The sequence below is a fragment of the Balaenoptera acutorostrata genome, chromosome 17 (genome assembly GCF_949987535.1).
Source record: "Balaenoptera acutorostrata chromosome 17, mBalAcu1.1, whole genome shotgun sequence".
In the NCBI taxonomy this organism is placed as follows: Eukaryota; Metazoa; Chordata; class Mammalia; order Artiodactyla; family Balaenopteridae; genus Balaenoptera; species Balaenoptera acutorostrata.
The window spans coordinates 28,364,113-28,373,173 of NC_080080.1; positions in this window are offsets into that span (position 1 = coordinate 28,364,113).

A 9,061-nucleotide genomic window follows, 5' to 3' on the forward strand; every position below is an offset into this window, starting at 1 on the left:
TCCTGATTTGCCCAACTTGAGCTCAAGGTGCCAATGAGGAGAAGGGTTGCTTAGAGGCTAAGAGCATGGGTTTGGGAGGCAGAGTGCCTGGGCTCCATTCTTCACTCTGCCTCTCAGTAGCCGGGAAGCCTTGGACAAGCTATTGAACATCTCTATGCCTCAGGGTTTTTTATGTAAAATGAGAATAACAGAACTTAACCTGATAGTGTTGTTTTGAGAAGTAAATGACTTCGTAAGTGTAAAATGTTTAGAATAGTCCCTAGTATATGGTAAGCTCTCAACAAATGCTAACTATTCTTACAAACCAAGTGTAAATGTCAGGTAAGTGAACAAATGTGGGAGTTATTCATCAGCATATAGATGGAATTTAAAAACACAAAAATGGCTGAGATCCCTGAGGGCAGATGTTCATGAACTTAGATGGGAAAAAACTACAGCTGTATGTTCACTTTCCTCTAAGTGAAAATTTCCATTCCCTTTAATTATTAATGTAGACAACAAACCGCAGTATTGTTATTCAGTGTCTGCAACATCAGTATCACCCAAGGAAAGCATAGATATTTTCATATGATATTACAGTTGTTGGAGGTATCTTAAAACATCATTTACGCTCATCGCTACTTAAGGGAATTATTAGACCCACAATAAGACCACACATGACTATACTCTTCCTGTCTCAGACACTTGTGCATTAGTTAATGTGATGGTACACAAAGGCTACAGTGGTGGTATTTTTTAATAGACTATTTTTAGAGTAGTTTTAAGTTCACAAAATAAAATGAAAGGTACAGAAATTTCCCATATACCCACGGCCCCTCCATATGCAAAGCCTCCCCCATTATCAACATTCCCCATCAGAGTGGTACATTTGTTACAATTGATGAATCTACATTGATACATTATCACCTGAAGTCCATAGTTCAGGGTTCACTCTTGTACATTCTATGGGTTTGGACAAATTTATAATGACATGTATACACCACTAAAGTTTCATACAGAGTAGTTTCACTGCCCTAAAAATCCTCTGTACTCCTATTCATCCCTCCCCCAAATCTGTGACAACCACTGATCTTTTTACTGTCTCTATAGTTTTGCCATTTCCAGAGTATCATTTAGTTCGAATCATACAGTATTCAGTCTTTTCAGATTGGTTTCTCTCACTTAGTAATATGGATTTAAGTTTCTTCTATGTCTTTTCATGGCTTGATAGCTCATTTCTTTTGAGCACCGAATAATCTTCTGTTTGGATGTACCACGGTTTATTTATCCATTCACCTAATGAAGGACATCATGGTTGCTTCCAAGTTTTGGCAGTTATGAATAAAGTTGCTGTAAACATTGTGTGCAGATTTTTTTAAAATAAATAAATAAATTAATTAACTTATTTATTTTTGACTGTGTTGGGTCTTCGTTGCTGTGCGTGGGCTTTCTCTAGTTGCGGCGAGCGGGGGCTACTCTTCGTTGCGGTGCACGGGCTTCTCATTGCGGTGGCTTCTCTTGTTGCGGAGCACGGGCTCTAGGCATGCGGGCTTCAGTAGTTGTGGCTCATGGGCTCTAGAGCACAGGCTCAGTAGTTGTGGCGCACAGGCTTAGTTGCTCCGCGGCATGTGGGATCTTCCCAGACCAGGGCTCAAACCCGTGTTCCCTGCATCGGCAGGCGGATTCTTAACCACTGCACCACCAGGGAAGCCCTTGTGTGCAGATTTTTATGAGAATATAATTTTCTTCTCCTTGGGTAAATACCAAGGAGTGTGACTGCTGGATCATGTGGTAAGAGTATGTTTAGTTTTGTAAGAAACCATCAAACTATCTTCCAAAGTGGCTGTACCATTTTGCATTCCTACCAGGAATGAGTGAAGGTTCCTGTTGCTCCACACCTTCCCCAGCATTTGGTATTGTCAGTGTTCTGGATTTTGGCTATTCTAATAGGTATGTAATGGTGTGTCATTATTGTCTTAATCTGCATCTCCCTGATGACACATGATGTAGAACATCTTTTCATATGTTATTTGCCATCTATAGATCTTCTCTGGTGGGGTGTCTGTTAAGGTTTTTGGCCATTTTAAAATCAGGTTGTTTGTGTTCTTATTGCAGAATTTTAGGGGTTCCCTGTATATTTTGGATTATAATCCTTTATTGGAAATATTTTTTGCAAATATTTGCTCCCAGTCTGTGGCTTAACTTTTCATTCTCTTGACAGTGTCTTTTGCAGGGCAGAAATTTTAAATTTGAATGAAGTCCAGTTTATCGATTAGTTCTTTTATGGTTTGTGCCAACACAGTGTTCTTATTTTTAAAAATTCTTGCAAACAGCAGGCTTTTTCATGCAAGAAAATCTCAAGACAAAGAGCGAGGATACTCCCCAAACTTGGATTTGCCATTTAACAAAATTCTTTTCTCTAACATCCTATAAACTAAAGAGAGACTTTAGTTCAACCATGTGCACTGAAAATGTTCAAGTTGGTTTTTGGACTGGAACAGAAGAGAAATTGTTGGAAGAGGTCAGTGAATCAAGAATATGACCATTGGTTGACCCTCAAGATGGACCCAAGCAATCAGAGGCTCCTCACCCCCACCCCTGTCCTTGGAATATATATTCTGCCCACTGTTCCCACAGTGGGAGCCGTTTTCAAGGATGCAGCCTTGAGAAGTAAGGTGTTGTGGAGACCATCTGGACTGAATATGTGACTGAACCCCGTAAAGGCCTCCATACACACTTTAAAAAAAGGGGGTGGGGGGAGGCAGGTGCAGAAATCTACTTGTCTTGAAGCCGCCCAAGATAAGCCTCACATGTAAGTTCCCTTATTTATTAAACCTTCCACCTACCAATCTGGAGTCATCTGCCTCTTTCTTCAGTCTCTCCTTGCCCTCCATGTATGGGGGCCAGTTTCAAATTTCACCTGGTTAGCTCCCAAGGTTTCAAACCAACAGAAATCTAGGAAAGGTTCTAATGTCAAATGTTTTGATACATTGTAGAATTATGGAACTATCCTAACATTTTTAAACAAGCAATGGAGGAATTAACAGCCTCACCATTCCCCTTGAGTATGCACCTGGAAGAAGAATTCTTATTTTGTGGGTTTCTTTGGAAACTATCAAGGCTGTTGACATGTTGGAAATGGTGAAAAGTTGTTTTATTGCTCTATTTTTAAAAAATTATTTTTCCAAACAAAACTTCAACTGGAAAAAAAGCATTATACTCCTTACATGACTGGTCCCAGCAATGCTTGGTAATATATCTGGTATTGCTACCTTAATGGAATAGGAAGCACCTCATGATGTCATCACTTCTTGTTTTTTCACACAGACATGCACCAGGAATTAAGACTTTTCTTCTAATCTTGGGAGAAGCTTTGCCAACCATCATAGAAGTCATCAACATTATTCTCTGATAATTCCTCTGAATCATTGCATTTTTAAAAGTGTCAATAAGAGGACTGGGTTAGGAAGTCCATCTTTACCAAATAGTTCACTGGCTTTCCCAGAGAATGAGACCTAAGTGCTTGTTTGAATGAAAGAGAGTTGCTTTAGTTTTTCTGAAAGAAAAGAAATTCCACACTCAATACCTTGAAAAGAATGATTTATCCTTGTGCTGACTCACCTGGCAGTTATTTTTTCATCATATGAATGAGATAAAGCATTCATTTCAAGCCCATTATGGTTTCTACTTTAAAATAAAAAATTGTGAGCTCTCTAGGATTCGCAGCTGATTGGAAAGACCAGAACAGAGACTGACATCCTTTCCAAACTTTGAAATGCTGGAGAAGGTGCTTTACCCTGAGATGGCTATCAATTTTTCTAAAAAAAGAAATCTATGGACACCTAGGAACTACTGAGGACTCCTTCAGAAGTTATTAAAGCTGAACCACAGATCTATAACCCTTTTCTTCCTGATATAAACTCTATCAAAGATTTTGTCCTAGCTTATGACCTTTGATCTTAGAACCAAATCATATTAGATTTAAACACAAAAAGGCTTTGAGAATTCTGGTGTTCTTTGAGACAAGATTTTTGGCCTTGTAAAGTAAGGTAAAGAAGCTTTAACTCCATTTGCAAAAATATATATATCTTAACCAATCAAGAGTTTCAGTACTTGCAACCATTAAAACAAAAAAATTGAAATTGATGGAATGTCCCACATACCATGTATAGATGATGTATATATGTTGTCCTGTTGAATACCATCTCACAATTTAATGTTCTTATACAAGTTAATAAATAACTTGAATAAGCCTTTACACTGATATTTTAAAATAATAAGACATGAAGCTTACCTGTTTGAAATACATTGCCTTATTTTTGCATTAATAAAGAGGAATATCATGCATTTATTTGGAAATATCTTATAATTATATTTTAGTATAGTTTTCCTGTATAATTCTAAGAATTTTACTTTGTGCATTTAAATATATTAGTCTGGGAGAGGATTCATAGGCTTCACTTTACTGCTAAAGTAACACAAAAACAGCTAAGAATCCTTGATTTAGGGAGAGAGTGCAGGTAGAGAAAAAACTAAATCACGTGATTAGGATTTGCGGCACTCTAACAATTAGAGGTCTAGCCGAAGTCAGCAAACAAGACAGAAAGCAGCCGTGAGTTAGGCGGAAAGCCAGATAGTTTTGTAGCCCAGAAATCAAGGAAAGAATGTGTCTGAGGAAGGAGAGTGGTCACTTGTTACAGTGTTGCCAAGAGGTTGATTAAGGTAGTAAGTCTCTCTTGACCTTGACATGAATAGTTTCAGTGGAATGTAATTTCCATGAGTGAATGAGCAGCAGGTGAAGAAGTGGAGACAGTTCCTAGAGACAACTCAGTGATGCCGCCTTCCTTGCTTTGAATGGGAGCAGAGAAATGGGGCTGTTCCTTGAGGGAGATCTGTGATCAAGACATGGTTTTTATGAAAGAGGGACACTACTGCGCTAAGTGTGCTGCTAGAGAGAAACTTCTGACGGAAGAGGGGGACAACCACAGGAGGGCAATCATTGAGAAAGAGAGAGAAGCACAGAGCACAGGCAGAGGAAAGGCTGGATGTGTGGGTACAGATTCAGGAAGGCTGGTAGTTTTGGTGATGGCGTGATGCTGGGTTCTTGTCTGATTGCAGCTGTCCCTTGATAAAGCATAAGGCAGTGTTGCTAGTACAGGGGAGGAGTGTGAAATAAGCATTTCAGGGGAGTGGGAAAATGTATATATTCAATTCTAGAAAAGCGTAGGAGAGTTCTTAAGCAGTGAAAAGTGTTCATTGAGATTTGTGATCATTTCTTCTTTTCAAAATTTTACTTTGAAAAATTTCAAACCTATCTGAAATAAGCATTTACATCCTCTTCTGTTAGATTCACATGTTCTTTCTCTCTCTCCATATTAAATATATATACATTTCTGTTGTTGAACCATTGGAGAGTTAGTTACAATGTGACACTTCACCCCTAAATGCTTCACCATGGAACAAGGTCATTCTACTTGAATACAAATGTAACATTCAGGAATTTTAACAGTGCCACAGTTCACTAATAATGTTCTTAATAGTTGTTTTATTTATTTATTTACACATTGCTTTAAATACTAATGTATCTTCATTCTCTTTTAACATAGAATGGTTCCTGATCTTTGTGTCTTTTTTTTTTTTAGTCTTTCATTCTTTCTTGACATTAACATTTTCGAAAAGTTCATTCCAGTTGTTTTTGAGAATGTTGTTATTTTAGAGTGGAACTTACAGAAGGGTTGTGTGATTTTCCTCAACAGAGTTCAGGTGATCAGGTGCATGGCAGCGAGGAAGCGCTCAGGGTAACTTTGTTTAAGCACGACTGTGTGTGCGATTAGAAAAAAAGAAGAGAGAAGTTCAGGGTAATTGTATAGGAGTTCTAATGATAAACCATCAAATCTAAGCGGGTAGGGAGGGAAGAGAGAACATGAAGGGAGTGATGGATAATAATGATAAAGGGGTCATTAACTGACGAGGTCTCTACAAAGTCTCTATAAAGTGAAAGAATTGTGTCAGGAACATAGCAAATGCAGCTGATCAGTGAAAGCCTCAGTGCTTTTTCATGAAATATGTCTGCTGAAAACCCGATGTTTATGGATGGGGTAAAATATGGGAGATAGATTCCATACACAAAACTGTTTTATGAGCACCATCACAAGGAGAAAAGTACAGCATATATATAAGGACTTAAAGGTCCTTTACCATAACTTTGACTTTATGTCACACCTCAGAAGAGGAGTGCCCATAATTCCCATACTTTATTATACTCCCAGCATCCCTAGCAGAAAGGAGATGTGTTATTGATAGGCAACTGCACGTAGAACATTTAAGTGACTAATGAAGTCTTTAAGCACAATAGTGGTAGAACTGAGAAGACCAGAGCACTCACTTACATACTGTACTAGCCACACTGAACACTCCCCAAATCCAACGATGTGTATCACTACCTAAATCACCCACAGTCACACAGGCTGTGGTTTAATGGACATCTCTATTTCAATTACTCTATTTAGTGCCTCTTACCCTGCCAAAGCCCAACTTTGATATAACTAGCTGCCTAGGAGGGATAAATTCTCAAAGCTGTGCCCTCCACAAATAATTTTAGAATACGAAGGTATAAAGTAAATGAAAGGCATTTATTATCACTTAATTCTGGTGATCCCAGGCACAAAGCCAAAGCATTTATAGATGTGGTAAGTACCAGCTGCTGTACTCAAAACTATTTTATGAGCAACATTGCACCATGAGTGCAGATTCTGCCTGCCTTCATTTGTTGGCTTTCTTCACCACTGTCATCATAAGCCAACGTTCATTGAATGTCCACAGGGTTTGGAACTATATAATGCTCTATTTATGTACATATGTATATTTTTTAACAAAGTTACATAGTAAGAAAAAGGAAAATATGAATATTATTACCTTTTAAAAGGGCTTTCTGAGAGAGGAGCATAATGACAGGGAAAATATACTGGAAATTATTTTATTTATTAAGAATGTACATACTGTGCTTCTTTTTTGATAAAATAGCTGAAATAGAATCATTTCAGTTGTGGTGTATGCTATTTAAATCAATTTGCTGCCTGAATTACTAAATTGGCTTCAGAAAATGATCCCAGTAAAATAATATCTACATTATTATTATTCTTATCCCAGTAAAATAATATCTCAGTGTAGCTTCATCTTAATTTATACCAGAAGCACATTCTGAGGTCCTCATATTAAGTTTTAATTCAATTACACTTTCATCTTGAAAAAGCTGACTGGCCTGGATTTGGGCCTGTTGAAATGAGAACACATTTCAGTGAGCCCCAGAGAAGATCAAAATACAGGCTTCAAATGCCCCCTGGTGGTTGATAAGCAGAATAACCAAATATAATTCGAAGTCTGGAATAAACAGGTTTTCCCTATTGCCGTTTATTTATTAATTCATTTAAAAGAACATATCAAGAATTTACTCTGTTTCACACCGAAGATCAAAAGATAAGTGGGATACAGTTTGTGTCATAGTAAAACGAGGGTAAAAAGATAATTTTTAAAAGCAACTCACCCTGCTAAGTGCCATTATAGTGATTTTTTTTTTCTATTCTGATCAAGTTATGCTGGTCTTTATTTTTGTAGGTATTCTCATGGCAATTAATATTATTTATAAATTCCTGAAAAATAAAAGCAGCTATTTTCCACACAAATGTAATTCATGTATCTAAATAAATCTAGAAGACACATAGTAAATAATTACCTATTTCTAGTTTCTCCTAGGAGTAACGTGAATCCATATTGCTTTTTCTGATTACCCAGGTTGCTTTTTATAATTATCCTACTAATATTTACAGTTTTAAAAATTATTTTCATTCTTTCCAGGTCAGCATTATCAGATCTATTGAGCAGACGAGGAAACTGAGGCAGAAGAGTCAGCCTTACCTGATAATTCAGTATAATAGATGAGACCACAATTCAGATTGTCTGATTGCACCTCTCAGTTTTCTTGGAAGATTCATCCAATGACTTTTGTGTGGTTTCTAATGGTAAATATGAGGGGTTTTTATGGAGTCACTGAGTAACATGAGATAGCCATTTACAAGAAGGGTTAAAACACACACGCACACATTGGATCATTTCCAACATCAGCTACTGAGCAGCTGTCACAATTCTCTTGAGTTGGATGGAGTCTTTTTTCAAGTTATGAAATGTCCCATATCCAATTACCAATCCCCAGAAAACCCAGGCCCTGGCTTTGCACTGCGCAACCAAATGATACACTTGTGATGCCAGAGCAAAGCGATTACATAAATAATTTACTTGAGTCTTATTTAATCCTATACAAGAGAAGCTTATGGTAATCCTAATTAGTATTTTACTCACCCAGCAGTCATGTAACAGTAATCTTCTATTGAATTTCCAACATTGAGCACGAAAGGGTGCAAGATTTTAAAGAATGTGTTCCTAGTTTGCATAAATCAATGATGTGAGTCAAAATATACACAAAATTGGTTTATTTGAAAGGTATCAGTGTTCTAGATGCAAACTATAAGATACTTTCTAAGATGTCAAAAAAACCCTAGAGGTGGTGGGGGAGTTCTCAGCATTATCATTTTAAATCTAGGCTCTTTAGTATCGTAAACTGCTATTACATATTTTCGATTCAGCTATTTTTGTTCCATTTCAAAATATTTTCATAATAACTTGTTTTCCATTTTCTCATATTTGCTTTTGAGCTATTAAAAGTTATTTCTATGAGCAATTTTTGATTCGCTTTCATATACAATACTATGAAATAAAAACTACTCATTTTTAACATTTATGTACCATTTAAGATTGTTTCCTTTTTGATAATTGGTAGCAGAATGGTGAATATAACTGTCTTTACTTTGGATCATTGCTTTATAAGAGATGAGGTGAAACAAAAAATTCTTTGGGGTAGTTGTATGATTTTTGTGTATCTTGGACTCAAAATTTACATAATTAAGTCCAGTTGGTTCAATGACTACACTTAAACTATAAATTCATCAGAAATATAAAGTTGTATCTCTAGAACATGAACCAAAAATTAACATAAAGGCTTTCCTCAGCTACACTCAATTGTTACCTT